Raw genomic sequence first — 15,240 nt, 5'->3', positions numbered from 1 at the left:
CNAANGGATNCAGGACTGGAACTCAAGCAGGTCAGAAAGCAGGAGCTGATGCAGAAGCCATGGAGGGATGTTCTTTACTGGCTTGCTNNNCCTGCTCTCTTATAGAACCAAGACTACCAGCCCAGAGATGGCACCACCCACAAGGGGCCCTCCCCCCTTGATCACTAATTGAGAAAATGCCTTACAGCTAGATCTCATGGAGGCATTTCCCCAACTAAAGCTCCTTTCTCTGTGATAACTCCAGCCTGTGTCAAGTTGACACAAAATTAGCCAGTACACCAGGGGTGGAGTGCACATGAATTCTTATTTAATGAGGACTTATGGTATTCTCAAATGGTGCTACCAATCCATCAGGTGTGTGCACATGCACTGACATGGAAGATACCTGCACTGTTAGTACATATGCCAACATGTAGAAACATGGTTGTCAGACAGCCATCTTAGGGGCAGGGTTTCCTCATGGATCAGCCTAGAGCCTGGGAACCCAGACCCACAGCTGTGGGCCTGCCTCTCTTTCCCATGGGGCTCTACATCTTAGAGTTAGAGCTTTACTTAACCACTGACACTAAGATCTGTGCTGAAATCTGAACCTGTCCAGCATTAACCAAACACAAATCAGAGGAAGCCAGGGGTTAGTTTTCCCAGTACTTGCCAGTGAGCATACATTACTACTGGTGACTGAGGACATAAAGGCCATTTCCTGACACAAAAGACACTGTGGTTTGCACAGCTTCCCAACCCACTCACTACGGAAATGGGAGACTTCCAAGAAAAGATTCGTGGAGAACCAAACCCAGCTGAGTTGTGATTTCTGTAGGATGTAGTGGTCCCTTCCACCAGAGTGTTGTCCACTGTAGCTCAGTGGTCCTGTCCCCCAGAGTGTCGTCCTCTGCAGCTCAGTGGTCCCGTCCCCAGAGTGTCGTCCACTGCAGCTCAGTGGTTCCGTCCCCAGAGTGTCGTCCACTGCAGCTCAGGGTTCCTGTCCTCCAGAGTGTTGTCCACTGCAGCTCAGCGGTCCCATCCTCACTAGGTAAGTGCTCTCCCACCAAGCCCTATTTATGGGGTTTTAATCTGCTATATACCACACACAGACATATGTTTTTAAGTGTGTCTACACAAGAAAAAAGACGTGCACATACTTGCATGTCTGCACACACATGGCCTCTTAGCACAAAGTAGCCAGCACCCAATATTCAACCATGGGCTCACATCCTTCCTGTTACTTCTACCCACTGCTCTTACCCGCACCTTCCATGCACTGATACCCAAGAGTTGAAAGAGCCAGGAAAGTCATCTCAGTCAATCTTACCCCTAACACCTACTTCAGGTGACAGACAAGAACTTCTGTTCTTAGAGGAGAAGGAAGGAAGGAAGGAAGGAAGGAAGGAAGGAAGGAAGGAAGGAAGGAAGGAAGGAAGGAAGCTCACTCAACTGTTCCTTGAAGCTTTGACAAAAGCATGCCAAGGTCTTCCTAGAGGTTAGCTGTGTCCCACTGTGCCACCTCCCTGTGGCTGCATGCCCTGGAAGCCAGTGAGCACCAAAAAGAAACTCTTAAGGGTGAAATGCAGGGCCTGGTGGTGGTAGGGTAATGAGGTAGCTTGCTTAGTAGGCCCCTGTTGTAACTGGCTGCACCTTGACTTTCAACAGACTACACTATTTACTTTCTCTATAGAATGCTGGTTCTCAGGTCCCTACAGCATAGAGTCACAGACCATGAAATAGAAAGATGTGAAACTGGGCAAAATTGAAAGGTTCCATCAAGAGCAGTGGTCTCAATCTGTGGGTCATGACCCCTTTGGGGATCAGATATCAGATATTTACATTATAATTCCTGTAATAAACCGTTGCAGCATTAGGAAGGTGGAGAACCACTGGTCTAGAGAGTGGAGCCAGAGCCACCTTCCTTGGAGATGACTGTGTCTAGGGAAATGACTCAGTTGTTAAAGAGCTTGCCATGGAAGCATGAAGGGCTGGAGTTTGAACCCAACATCCATGTTCAAGGGGCACGGCAGTGTGAACCTTTAATCCTAGATGGTGGAGACAGGTAGATCCTGGGGACTTGTTGGCCAGACATAGTCTAGCAAAATTGGCAAACTCTAGGTTCAGCGAGAGACCCAACACCCATCCCCAGTATCCACCTTTACAAGTCCACACATGCGTGTATACCACACAGAAAATACAGGTATGAACACATATGTGTAAATGTGTAAACACAAATGCACAGAATGAATAGATATAATTATTGAGGAACATCAATGGGGCATCTTGTACACAATTAAAACTTTCTTCTATTATGTATTATTCATTATGCGTATGATGTGTGTAAGTATTCCACAGTGTGTATGTGGGGGTCAGAGGACGACCTTTGGGAGTCCTCTCCTTCCTCTGTGAGTTCCGGGACTTGAACTCAGGTCGTCAGGCTTGCATGGCAAGATCTCTAGGCCTGCTAAGTCATCTCCATGGCCCTTTGCACCAATTCTTTAAGACAGTATGACATCTTAGCACTTCTGTTTGGGGGAAATCTGGCAGGGTCATTGAGTCCAGTCCTGGTGCAGGGACTGAGCAGCAGCCCACTTAGGTCTACAGTCTCAGAGTCTGAAGTTGCTTCCTTCATAGCAGGAGTAGGTACAGATGGTTCTGGGTAGAGAGCCTGGCCCCAGCTTTCCTTAAAAACAAACAAACAAACAAACAAACAAACAAAAAAAACCTCTCTTTCAGGAAACCCATTATGAGCAGAAGCTCTTTCTATGGCAAAACAATGACTCTTGTGACAGGCCCTGGCTGGATCACCTGGTCCCGGGTACCCTGTGTCTGAGTCCTATTCACATGAACCACAGAGGCTCTTTAAACTGCACAGTCAGCCTCATCATGGAGTCACAGCAAGTTCATTTGGACTTCTAAGTTGGATTCAGCCTGAGCTCTGGGCATCAGCTTGGATGGAGGGACAGATGGAAGCAGTAGATCTTGATACTGTCATTTTCCTTCTGAGAATTAAGTCATCTTTTGATGAGCTTGTTTATAATAAATCTGAGGTAAGTTCTTCATTCTCCCGGCATGTGTTGCTCACCAGGTGGTCCTGTATATCTCTATTTGATCAGCATTTTCCTACTAATGAAGTGATGGTCACACCTACCAGCCACATTCTAGTCTCTTTGATGGTTTACCATCACTGTCACCTTGGCTGGATGTAGAGTCCCCTAGGAGGTATATATACCTCTGAGTATGTCTATGAGAAAGAGAAACTCACTCTGAGATTCTGGTCCTCTGAGATGCAAGCAACCAGCCCACGCCCCTTTTGCTCCAGCTATCATGCCTCTCTCCCCCTGATAGAATACTTCCTCACACCATTAGCCACAACAAACTCTTCCTTAAGTTGTTTTCTGTCCCATCATTTGGTTGCAGTAATTAATATGGAGTCTTTCTTCCTCTTTTGTGGTTTGTGATACAAGTCTGTGGGGAGGCTCAGCCTTCATAGTGAAATAACACATTTTAATCAGTGAAGATAAAACCAAAAATCGTTCTGTCCTGTGGCCTGCTCTTGCAGGAGGAGCAGTGAGAGCCAGAAGGATCGATTGGGCAATGCTCTTAGACCAGGAAGCTTCTGGTTGCCAGGCCAATGAACTTGCAATTTAACTGTGTTTATACTTATTCTGTAGTGGGCATTCAGCTGTGAGTGTTTTAAACAACCTTTTTGTTTGTTTTGTTTTGATTTTGTCAAGACCAGTTTTTCCTATGTAGCTGTGTAGCTGGCTTCCTGGGCTGTCCTATAAGTTTAGGTGTGAGGACTGGATGGTAGTGGGAGACTCTTTGGGTTTGGTGTGTGTACATGTTCACATGTGAGTGTGGATGGGGTTGGAGGCTCAGGGGTATAAGTCCAGAGTCTTCCTTACCACCATCCACCCTATTGTTTTAGCCTCTCTTCATTGAATCCTGAGCTTGCTAATTCAGCTAGACTGGCTGGCCGGTGACTGCAGGGATCCTCCTGTCTCTGGCAATGCCACCATGGCTAGCTTTCATGTGACTGCTGGATTCAAACTCAGGACCCCATGCTTGTGTGACAAGCAATTTACCTATAGAATCATCCTCCTAATCCTAAGGGTTTTTTTTTTATTGTAACTTTAGTTACATAAATATCACAAAAGAACATGAATAGAAAATTAGGATAGAACAAAAGGAAACACAAATACTGACTGAATTCTGTTCTTTCTGGCATCTGGGAGGGAGGGCTGCAGTTTTGTGTGTTTGGTTGCTTTTGTGGTTGCTGTTTGTTTTGGTTATCTTTAGTGGTGGCTGCTGTAATTTAGGCTTTGAACATTCACAGCATGATAGAATTTTCCTGCTTAAAACAAAAAGATGCCCATACCAGGTTGCTCATACACATGGGAGACCAGATCCTAGAAAAGTTAAAAAACTGATTAGGAATTCCCCAATCTCCTTAGAGTCTCTCTGGTCCCAGGACTCACTGCTGACCTTGCCTTAGGGGGACAAGAGGTCCTAGAGGTCAAGGCCTTTGTGTTACCACGCCCACTTTCTACTTCCTTCTTCACAGTCAGTGTGAGTATTTACCTGGGTTGGGGGACACTTTACAACACCCCAGTGGGTGTCTGAGTCTTGCAAGGCTCTTTGTATAGAATGCTTTTGTTTATAATAACACTATCATAAATTTTGTAAATTAAGCCCAGCAAGGGTTAAACAGTGGCAACTTAGTAACAACTCAGGCTTAGTAACCCTAACCCTTGATTTCTTTCTTCTTTGAGAAGTTTTACTTTTTCACTGAAAGGATGCATGTGGGAGTTCCTTTGTGACACACTCAAGTTGGCAGCACTGCTCTTGCGCTTCGGGCAGTTACTAAGTGGAATAATGCTTACTTGAACACGGCACCATGGTACCTTGGCATTTGATTTGATATTAAGAAAGTGGCTAGCAGGTGGACAGCATGTCCAATGGGGATGTCCTAGACAAGAGTGTGATTCCCCGGGAGGGAGTGGGAGGGCTGGAGACTCCATCGTAAAACTCTGAAGAGCGTGCATTTAAAATTTACCAGTGGGGGCCCAGCTCAAAAACCAGCTCTGCAATCTCCAGACTGACTGGGATCTGTCATTACCTCTTGCTCATCTCACCCCTTACTGTCTGTACTGGCTAATTTTAAGTCAACTTGACAAAAGAGAGAGTCATCAGAGAAGGGAGTCTCAGTTGAGAAAATGCCTCCACAAGATCAGGCCGTAAAGCATTTTCTCAATTAGTGATTGATAGGGGAGGATCCAGCCTATTTTCAGTGGTGCCATCCCTGGGCTGGTAGTCCTGGGTTCTATAAGAGAGCAGGCTGAGCAAGCCATGTGGGCAAGCCAATAAGCAGCATCCTCCATGGCTTGTGCATCTGCTTCTGCCTCCAGTTTCCTGCCCTGTTTGAGTTCCCGTTCTAACTTCCCTAGAAGATGGGCTATTATTTGGAAGTGTAAGATGAAGTGAACACTTGTTTCATCACAGCAAATGTGACCCTAAGTGTAGGACACTGTCCTATGATCCTATAACCTGTAATCACCTCCTATGACCCTCTTATCCTATGATCTTGAGCCTTTATGTGTTCTGAGCCCTGTTATTGTCTCCTCATGACCTCTGATCTGGAATCTTCCATCACCCCACATCCTTCTTGACTTATGATCTGGGACTTATCCATCTTATGGCTCCATCCTGACACAGTCTACTTAAAGAAAGCCTGAACCTGGCACCGCCCCCTGCTCGCTTCTCTCCATGCTTTCATCTCTCACTTGTCTTGAAACCAACCTTTTCCCAGGGGATATTGGTACCTCTGCTACCATGGAAAGAGTGTTTGCAGGTCTCCTGGGATTTCCTGTAAGGTTCTGTTATGAATGAAAATTTTGTATTGATGATGGGTGCCCTTCAAATCCTCTGAGGGGGGAATAAAAGCAATGTAAGTTATTTAGACAAGTTATTTATACTGTCTCACTCTAAATCTCTGTTCTGTCTCTTCCATTCTTGCAATCCAGGAGACATTTGTAAACCAGGGCTCTTGTCCCAGCGTTCTGCTGTAGGCCCAACTGAAGGTCAGCCCTTTTCTCTGGAGACACAGCAATGGCCACGAAAGCTTTTTCCCACAACACTTCTACATCTAAAGATGTAGGCTCTTTAGTGAATGCTAGGTGGCACGTCTTCATTTTTCAGCTGTGTGTTGTGTTTTCTCTGATATGTTCTTTTCTACTTAAACACCCACCACCATCACCCTCTCTTGTTTCCACTCCTACTGTTCCTCTTTCTAGGGGGTCTCTACTACTTTTGGGTTCCATGTATGAAAGAATGCTTGTAGGATTTTTCCAGGTTTGGCTAATTTTGCCTACCATGACAGTCTCTGGTTCCATCTGTTCCTGCAAATAGTATGATTTCATTCATTCATTCATTCTTTATGGTTGAACAAAACACTCTACTGGGTTTAACCCCCTTTGTGTTCAAACCCCAGACAGGCATTGTTTCTTCAGGGACCTTCTGACCTTACGCACACAGCAGTTATTCTCAATGCATGCGAGGGGAACCTTCCTCTGTGCACACCACAGGCATCCTGCTCTATGCACACCATGAGGGTAGGGGCTCATCCGGGAGCTAACATGTCCTGTGCTGATGCAGTCTGCACTTGGTACTGGATGAACTAAGGTCTCTGGTCTCTGGGGGTGTCTTAAACTAATGGATGTGCACCGGTGTACTGAGGCTCACCCTGGGTGCTCTGCAGGTGGTTTCATATAGGAGAATGAGAAAGCACAGGATAAGGCGAGAAGCAGACAGGCTGAGATGGAACCAGCCTTGGTGGCAAGACTATGCTGGCTTTAAGGAACTGGTGCTTACAATTTGGAGGTTTTTCTGAGAAGCTAGTCAGGGAACCTGGTTTTCACGGTGAGCAGGCTCTTTAGTGAATGCTAGGTGGCACGTCTTCATTTTTCAGCTGTGTGTTGTGTTCTCGACAGAGACTTCGGGATCTGAAGGGTGCATGTCTAGGAGGACTTAGGTCAACATCTTCCTAATTTTGATCTCCACTAAGATTTCAAGACCACTGACTTGTAGCTAGTCTTTGAGGGAGGACATCCACCCTCCTGGATGTTGATACTTCCTGAGGATGTACTTGACATGCTTTTGCTACAATTAAGTATCATGTGACTACAGGCAACAAGCCAACCTTGACATTGGAACTGGGACATTTTACTCTCAGCAAGGAAGTTTCTGTCACTCATAAGGAAAGGCCGGAGGTGGCCATGCGAGTTTTAGGTGCATGTCTAGGGATCCCTGGTGTTGCTTCCAACTCACACTTGACAGCCACCTTGGCACCCTCTGTAGCAACTGGATGAAGCCTAGGGGGGTCGTCCTGAGCCTGGCCCATTACAAGTCACAGAAACTGCTACCTTGGTGGCTCTTGGCCCTCACTGTCACAGAAACAGACACCCAGAAAAGATTTGTTATTAGTATCAAGTAGAATAATGACAATAAACTCATTCCTTACAACACAGATATTCAAAAGGACAGAGGAGCATTCGGAAATAAGCCCATCAGGACCCACTTGATATCATTTCACTAGTCAGGATACACAAAGAACATCGATGCCAGCATTAAAACGAGGCCTCTGGGATCAAAGAGAGAGAACAAGTAGAAGCCTCCCCACAAAGCATAGTGACGCTGCAAAAACAGCCAGCATCAGCCCACCTCAGGGGAAGGCTGCTTTTAAAAGCTGAGTTTTGGAGAGCTTGATTTGGAGCAATTAGTCCTAGGGAAGCTCTGCTTCCAGCCCTTCCCGTTTCTACCCTGGAGCCCATTACGGCACAATGCCCTTTAATTTACTGATGGTACAGTCAGACCTTTTGTGGACGAATACGATCCATTTACATTTTCCTACCTCGTGACAAGACTGCGAGGTCTGATTTTTTAAAGTCACAAGTGAGGCTAATGCTTTTGAAAACAAGGAGTAAGCTGCTTCCGTGCCATTTGAGGGAAACTGATGACCTTTTTTTTTTTTCCTTTAAAAATAAACACTGTCAGCTGTCTTCATTAATGCTTTAAAGGGAAACATTCTTGTTAAGGGTCTGAATTCCAAAAGTAAGACATTTGAAGTTCAGCAAGAATACACACAGATGCAGGAGAAAGCAAAAAGCAGGTATGGCTGCTTGCCTTCGCCTCATGTATAAAGACTTAGGGGGCGGCACATGCTTGCTTAGGTAAAGCTTGCTGGTGACCTATAGATCTACAGCTGGCATTTTCTAAATACTGTCTGTTAGTAAAATGTGGCAAGCATGATAAATATTCAAAATTAGAAATTCAAAGCCACGTGGGAAAGCCAGGGAAGGAGAGAGTCAAGTGGACAGAAGGGAGGAGATGTGCTTGGAACAGGAGCCAAGGACGATAAAAATGAAGAGGCAGAGCGGCACCGAGGGTACGGATGACCTCCCTGCCCCTCTTGTTCCCAGAATGCCTGTGCTGCCTGCCATGTGCTGCTTCTGCTTTTGTCAGGATGGGGTGGGTTGTCTTGTAGTTGACCGGAACTTGTCCTGCTGTGGTGTAAATACGCACCCACTACAACCTGCAGGACCCCATGAGGCCTAAGATTGTGAGGGTCTGTCCTTGCCATGATCCTGAGAATGAAAACAGACACACCATTCTGAAATTCAGTCTCTGGATTCTCCATACAAAGCCTGAGAAGGAGGAATGGGATTAAAAGAAATGATAGGAGTAGAAGCCCTTTGGGTAGCTTTTTTCCTCCGACTGCAGCTTAGAGATTGCTTTCGTGGAATGTTTTTAAGAACCAGGCAACCACAGAGAAATGCCAAGCTTCCCTTATCCTAGTGACCCGGGGAGTGGCAGGGCAGATGAAGCTGGTCAGCAGAAGCCTCCTACGTGGCTAAGAGCTGGCTTTACAGATAAGCATGAACTAGGGTCATTTTCAAGTTTGTGTTCTGAATGCTTTGTTTCTAAAGCTGGCCAACTCTGGCCAGGGACCCATGGAAGCTGTTTTCAATATCATTTTTTTTTTTTTTTTACAAGTAGCTAAGAAATGTACCTCTTTCCTCTTATCAAAACCAATCCAACTGTAGGAATAAAATATCATAAATCCTTGGTGCAGTAGATATACCTCAAAGCTGAAACCTGTGCAGAGAAAGCCCCCAGCTGACTCTTGGTCATGGCAGAGAAAAACAAGCTCCATCAGCAAGAGACGACAGAACAGCACAGAGGAGAAGTCTCAGTCTGAAGCCACGGGCATTGCTACATTATGTTTTATTAAAAATCATTTTCAAGTAATCCTTTTCACATATCCAGGTATGGTGGGACTGGTCTTGTCATCTAGAGCTAGCATGGGCCAAATAGTAAGATTCTGACTCATCCATTCCCCAAGCCTTTTCTGTCCTAAGAACTCTGGCCTCAAATGATGCTAGAGGAAACGCATGCCTCTTCCCAAGTACTGTGGGGAGTGGCTTCTAGGTGGACTTGCTCCTTGCTTCAAGTGGAAACTGAAATAGCCACATTTCACTTGCTTTGAGAGACAAAAGATGAACGGATAATTCTGCAGAGTGTTGGGTTAGAACATGAACCCTGACTGAAACTTGAATGCATAGATCTCAGTCTACTGGGAAATGAACTATTAATAATACATTGTCTTTATTCCATAATGTTGATTTTGATATTCCCCACCCAGAATGAAGTCGAGAATCTTAAGTCCCACTGATGGCACAGTTCTAGATGTTCAGGTGGCCTGAGGGGCTGACCTAGACTGGGCCTTTATTGTTTGTCACTGAGATGCTAGGCATGGAGCCAGGGACTTTGTGTATGCTAGGCCAAGGACTTGCCTGTGAGCTTCATTTCCTGGTACCACACAGAAATCAGCAGAGCTCTGAAAGATGCCCCCAGTATCCAAAGACAGGGAGAACTGGTAGGTTTTCAACTTCCATTGGACTTTATGGTGCAGATTTACAGGAAAACAAAGCCATGTTTTCTTATAGTTAAAGCTAAAGTCAAGATGGAACATGTTAATGAGCACAGCCTTCTCCAGAAGTGTTCTGTATAATAAGCCTAAAGAGTTAATTAACCTTGTTCTTACTCTCTACTCAAAACAGGGACAGGCTTGTTCCTTCACATAGCTGAGTCTGTTTCATTCTGGGATTTTTTTAGTTTGGTATAATATATGGTATGCCACAGAACGGGGTCACAGGTCATACCGAGTCTCAGTGTGAAGACTATAGGGTTTGGTGCTGCTTTGGTGAGGTCGACAATCCTTGCACGTTTGTACGACCAGGCTGTTGTTCTCAAAGGTGTTCAAAGATTTTTAAATGAACAATTTTATAAATCTCATTATCTTATTTAACATCTTAAAAATTAAGGTTGTGTGAACATTGGTAAAATACAATGATGAATAAGAAATGAAAATAAGGGTATTGTGCCACCTTTTCCTGGAGTGCAGAACTATTAATATTTACAGTCAGGGCAAAGCGGTTTGTCTGGCAAGCTGGATCTGCAGCACAGGAGCTGCATCTAGTTAAGGTTGGTTTTTCTGGCTGTCTCTACCCTCCTATTGGCTGTCAGTTACTCTTATCCAGCTAGTTTGATCAGCAGGTCCTATGAGTCTGAGTACTGCAGGTTCTGCTGGAGCCCAACCCTCAGCTTGTGAAAGCACAGATCTGAAGGGTAGATTCCCTTAGCGGAGAGTCCCAGGACACAGATAAAGGTAATTAACAAAACGGCATCTCATGATTACCAAGGGACAAAGATACAAACTCAAAGGTGTGAGGGTTCAGTTAGGATAGGCATGAGGTTTATGGTCTTGGAGTGGCTCTGGGTTAAATAGGAAGGACCTAGAAATGTAAAGATTGGGGTGTTATAGGGGCGGGGGACAGTAAAGCTCCTAGTCCGAAGAGAGAAAGGGTTTGGAACATTCAGGAGAGGAGAGAGGCAGATGGAGCTGCTAGCCTGGTCATTCAGAAGCTTGGCTGTGGCAAAGAGCCAGAAGTTTATTTTAAGAACAAGGGGGAAAGCCATCGCATCTGCAGTAACAGAGGCATCTGATGACAGAGCTTCTGAAAGGTCGTTCTGCACAGGGCAGACTGATTACATAAGCCGGGACTCCTGCTGCTTCCTGGATTTCTCTGCACTGTGTGAGAGGAGCAGAGAGATGGGCAGGGGTGCTGTGAACCCTGGTGCAGAACGCACCAGAAGTTCTCAGTCCATTTAACCCATCCTGTGCTGCCCTACCTCCCTTGTTTCCTCAAATTTAGGCAAGCATTATGTTGCAAAACACTTGAGTTTAAACTCTAGCCCAGAAAGAAACAGTTCTTGTGATTTGATCTAACAAGGTTTCGATGAAATAAGGTCAAAGTCTGAGGGAAAAAAAAAAATCATAAACAATTTTTATCAATGACCTTGAAGTTTCTAAAAGTCTTCAGGCTTTTGTTACATAGGCTGTGGGAAACCTCATCAGAGGTAAGTGAACTCAAAGTGGCACCAAAACTTAACAGCCAGTGACTCCATCAAGGGCTTGGAATGTGAGAACAGGCTGGCAACATGGAGCACTGGATATGCCTGTCCACAGATAAGGTGATTAGTGAAGCACATATAGAACTTAACTCTAACAGGCCTCACAATGCATGACACATCCTAACAGTCACAATCCTGGCAAGTGGACTCTTTCTGGAGTATGGGGATGCTGCACTGCCTCTTGTACCACCTGGGTTTCAGTCATTAAATGACCTCTGCAATGATGCCGGAGGACGCAGAATATTTTATGAAAGATGCATACACAGGAGGCTGAGGGCCCCAGCCAGTGAGGTCTATTCACACTGGGATAGCAGATTGGGGGAACCATCACTCAGTGGCACCTGTCAGCCTCCTGGGGCACCTAACTGTGAGGTGACACAGAAATTCCTAAAGAGCCCAGCAGAACTCCAGATCGTCAACAACCTAGCCTGCCAATCGCCTCTCAGGTCGCTAAGTCTGATGTGTGGATTTACCTGGGGGACTGGCCACTACAGGCCTCCATAACGCACACTTTCTCTCTCACTCATGAGTCTCCACCCACACTGGGTTACAGAAATGGCCCTTAGTCAGCACCCCTGATTCAACAAAGAATGAACAATGGATGGTGTTTGGGGGCTCCTATAAGTCTCTTTCCTTCATGGGAGACTGCCTGGCAGGGGACCTGGCACTTTCTGTGCAATCAATAAAAACCTGCTGAATAACAAAGGATCAGGCTCCTTCCAGTCCCAGGAGCAGGAGTGTGCTCAAATGCTGGTCACATGGTTCAGAAACCTTCCTGAAGTCCTACCTTGTCCACTCTGGAGAGGAAGATGTAAGAGCTGCTTGGCAGTGGGTCAGACAATAGGTTCCAGCTTCTCACAAAACAGTCTTTGCCAGCAGTATTTACTGTTCATATCTACAATCCAGTGAGCCACGAGAAGGGGATAAAGGCAGATATCTGTGATATTAAACAGTTAAATGTTCATTTAAAAAAAAAAATCCATGCATCTGTTAATTTTTTCAGCCTCAGCCTTTCCCTCTGGCTGGTTATAGACTCACTCTAGCTGGGGTATGTGGGAATATTGCATAATCCATTCCCAGAATGCATGAGTAGATCTTTACCCCATAAAATATTCATTCACTCTCAAAAATATTTGCACCCTGCTGTCAAATGTAGACAAATTCACATGGAGTATTAGAAAATGGCCATTTTAATGGGGAATGCTTCCCTGAGTTTCTCTTTGCACTAAAATATATTCTCCAAAATTATTTTCATAAAAAAAGATTAACAATTTCGACACTAACTGCTAATCCCTTTTCATTTAAAACTCTACTGATAAAATTCTTTGCTTGTCATTCAAATGTAAGTAATAATTATAGATTGCGGGCCTCCGTCTCGAGCCTCATTAATGATAAATTGTATGGAAGTGTGAAGCCAAAGTCAGCTTTGATACATCTCGAAACTCAATTTCCACGGCTTCCCTTAGCTATGTACAATTAATTACACAGTTAATAAGGGAAATACGCTAATGAAAGGAACGCTATTTACTCAGACCGCCTGCTTTTACCAAATATCCTTTGTATGTTTCTCTCCTTGTAATTTTGGTACACAGACAATTTAAAAGGAAAAAACAAGAAACAATCCGGTTGACAGAGAGGTAGCATTTAATGCTAGTCTGCAGCTACTCTGATTAAAAAATGAGTATAAAGGAATTTTAATCCAATTTTATATTTCTACTGACTTCTGCTTTTCAAAAGTCCTGAAATAGCCATTTGTCAAATAAATAATTACCACTAAGCTACTGCCCTGCTCCAAAGATGTAGTTATCTCCACACATTGAAAACACGGAGAATTTTAGAAGAAATTACAAGGAAGGCAAAAAGGGAAAGCTCAGCCCGTCTGCACGGACCCACACTCTTTTCTTATCCCCCAAACCTCTCTTAGAACGATCAAATCCGCTCATTCTGTTTGGATAATCAAAGTTTGACCGCAGATGGATTAGCAGACACCAGTACTACCCTTTATGGAGAAAGATAGCTCCTTCTCAGGCTTTGGCAAATCTAAACTCAGAAGAGAACTACAAAAGGCAAGCTGGATAAAGCTGGTTTTGTTTGCTCTTTACAGCACACAAGGACGTATGAAAAGGTTCATGGCAAATCTTTATTTTACAACGCATTTGTATTACCACAGATGGGTGAAAGTTCCTTACTAAATTAGAAAGTAGCCATTTGATTCCAATCTTCACCATATCCCTTTGACATAAACAATGTACTTTAAGGTATGAGATCTTTAAAAAAAATTCTATTAGTAAACCAACGCTGTATTCCAAACGGTTAAGGGGAAAGGCAGGGGATAAGGGGTTTAAAAAGCACTCATGAAGTGCACTTCTGATAACCAAGCCCACCCTTTTAGCAGGGAAACAGATTCTCTGGGAAAAAAACAGTTTCCACAGCAAACAATACCCACTGCTCCCTCCATGCTGGGGCCCTGTAGAGTACCACCTTGGTGTGGTGCCTGCCGCCCACAACCACATTTGGAGACTCAGGCAATCCTGGTGCCTTTAAGAGCCTCCTCCTAGACCCCTGCTGTGGAATACTTCTGAATGCAGAGCTACAGAAAACTCATCTGTTTAAACCAGCTCTCCATCCACCTCACACCAACTGGATGGTCTACAAAATCCAAACCGCTGCTTCCAAGACATGACACCAGGAGCTGCCATTCTCAAAGATCCACAGCTTTCCTACTCCCCAACCCAGCACAAGAAGGCCCCGTGGAGACATTTCTGCCCGGCGGATGACGACAGTGGGTAGAGCAGGGAAACCTTTGGGAAGCAGGAAGAGGAGGGATGGTTGCTTAGCAACGCACAGCAGCCTTGCGGTTACAAAGCAGCGGGCTTTTCTTAGCAGCAGCCTTTTATATTCTGTGCCAGTGATGTAGTCATTACGATTTTCTGATGAAGTTTTTAGGAAGAATAAAGAATTCCAGCAAGTGCTGCAAGGTTACCTAGGACAGTGACACAGGCGGGGGCTTTGTCTCATGAACCGTTAGGATACTGGATTCTCTAGCACGTTAGAGAATATTTGCAGAGATTTTGAACGTGTCCACTGGAAGCAGAGAGCTTTGATTTTTATCTTCCTAAAGCTAACAGGCTATATGCTTGTGAGAAATGACACACAGCCAAAGAGACCGACGAGGAACCAGTAAGACAACATTACACAGAACCCAAACCCTGTGCTCAATTCCCCAGCAGGCAGAGGATATGAGTCCCAGGGTCTAGCTGTCTCCTCCACCTCCCCAGACCTTTCTAGAAAAGCGAAATGCCTAAAATGTTGGTGAAGTCAAAAGTTAGTCCGCAACCCAGAAGGCCCCCACCTTACACAGTCTCATCTGGTTATTCCAGACACGATACCCGAACGAGGGCCAATTGAGTACCTGACAACATGAGTGTCCACATTTTACGGTGAAATTTAGAGTGAAGACCATCACATATTCTTAATCTTTTCCTAACTCAATGCCAGTCATATTGTGAAGTGCCCAAGTCACAAGCCACATATTTACCAGGCTTGACAGGTGAAGCAAGAATGACTGCCAGTGGCCTCCTGCATACACCACCTGGGCATCTCCCAGGCTGCTGCCATGTACAGCTGCAATTTCATCCTATGCTCACCTACCGCCTGAGCTGCTGCTTCTCCTCCCTCCTCCTCCTCCTCCTCCTCTTCCTCCTCCTCCTCCTCCTCCTTCTC

The 15,240-nt window shown here is 45.1% G+C and overlaps 1 protein-coding gene across 1 annotated transcript in view; it reads right to left on the bottom strand.

The window, feature by feature from the left end:
- Nucleotides 1-15,240, bottom strand: part of Ptprn2 (protein tyrosine phosphatase receptor type N2) — a 755,793-nt gene that overhangs the window by 65,380 nt on the left and 675,173 nt on the right. The window lies entirely within an intron of this gene.

This window comes from Mus pahari, chromosome 7, assembly GCF_900095145.1.
Source record: "Mus pahari chromosome 7, PAHARI_EIJ_v1.1, whole genome shotgun sequence".
In the NCBI taxonomy this organism is placed as follows: domain Eukaryota; kingdom Metazoa; phylum Chordata; class Mammalia; order Rodentia; family Muridae; genus Mus; species Mus pahari.
This window is presented reverse-complemented; position numbering and strand designations above follow the sequence as displayed.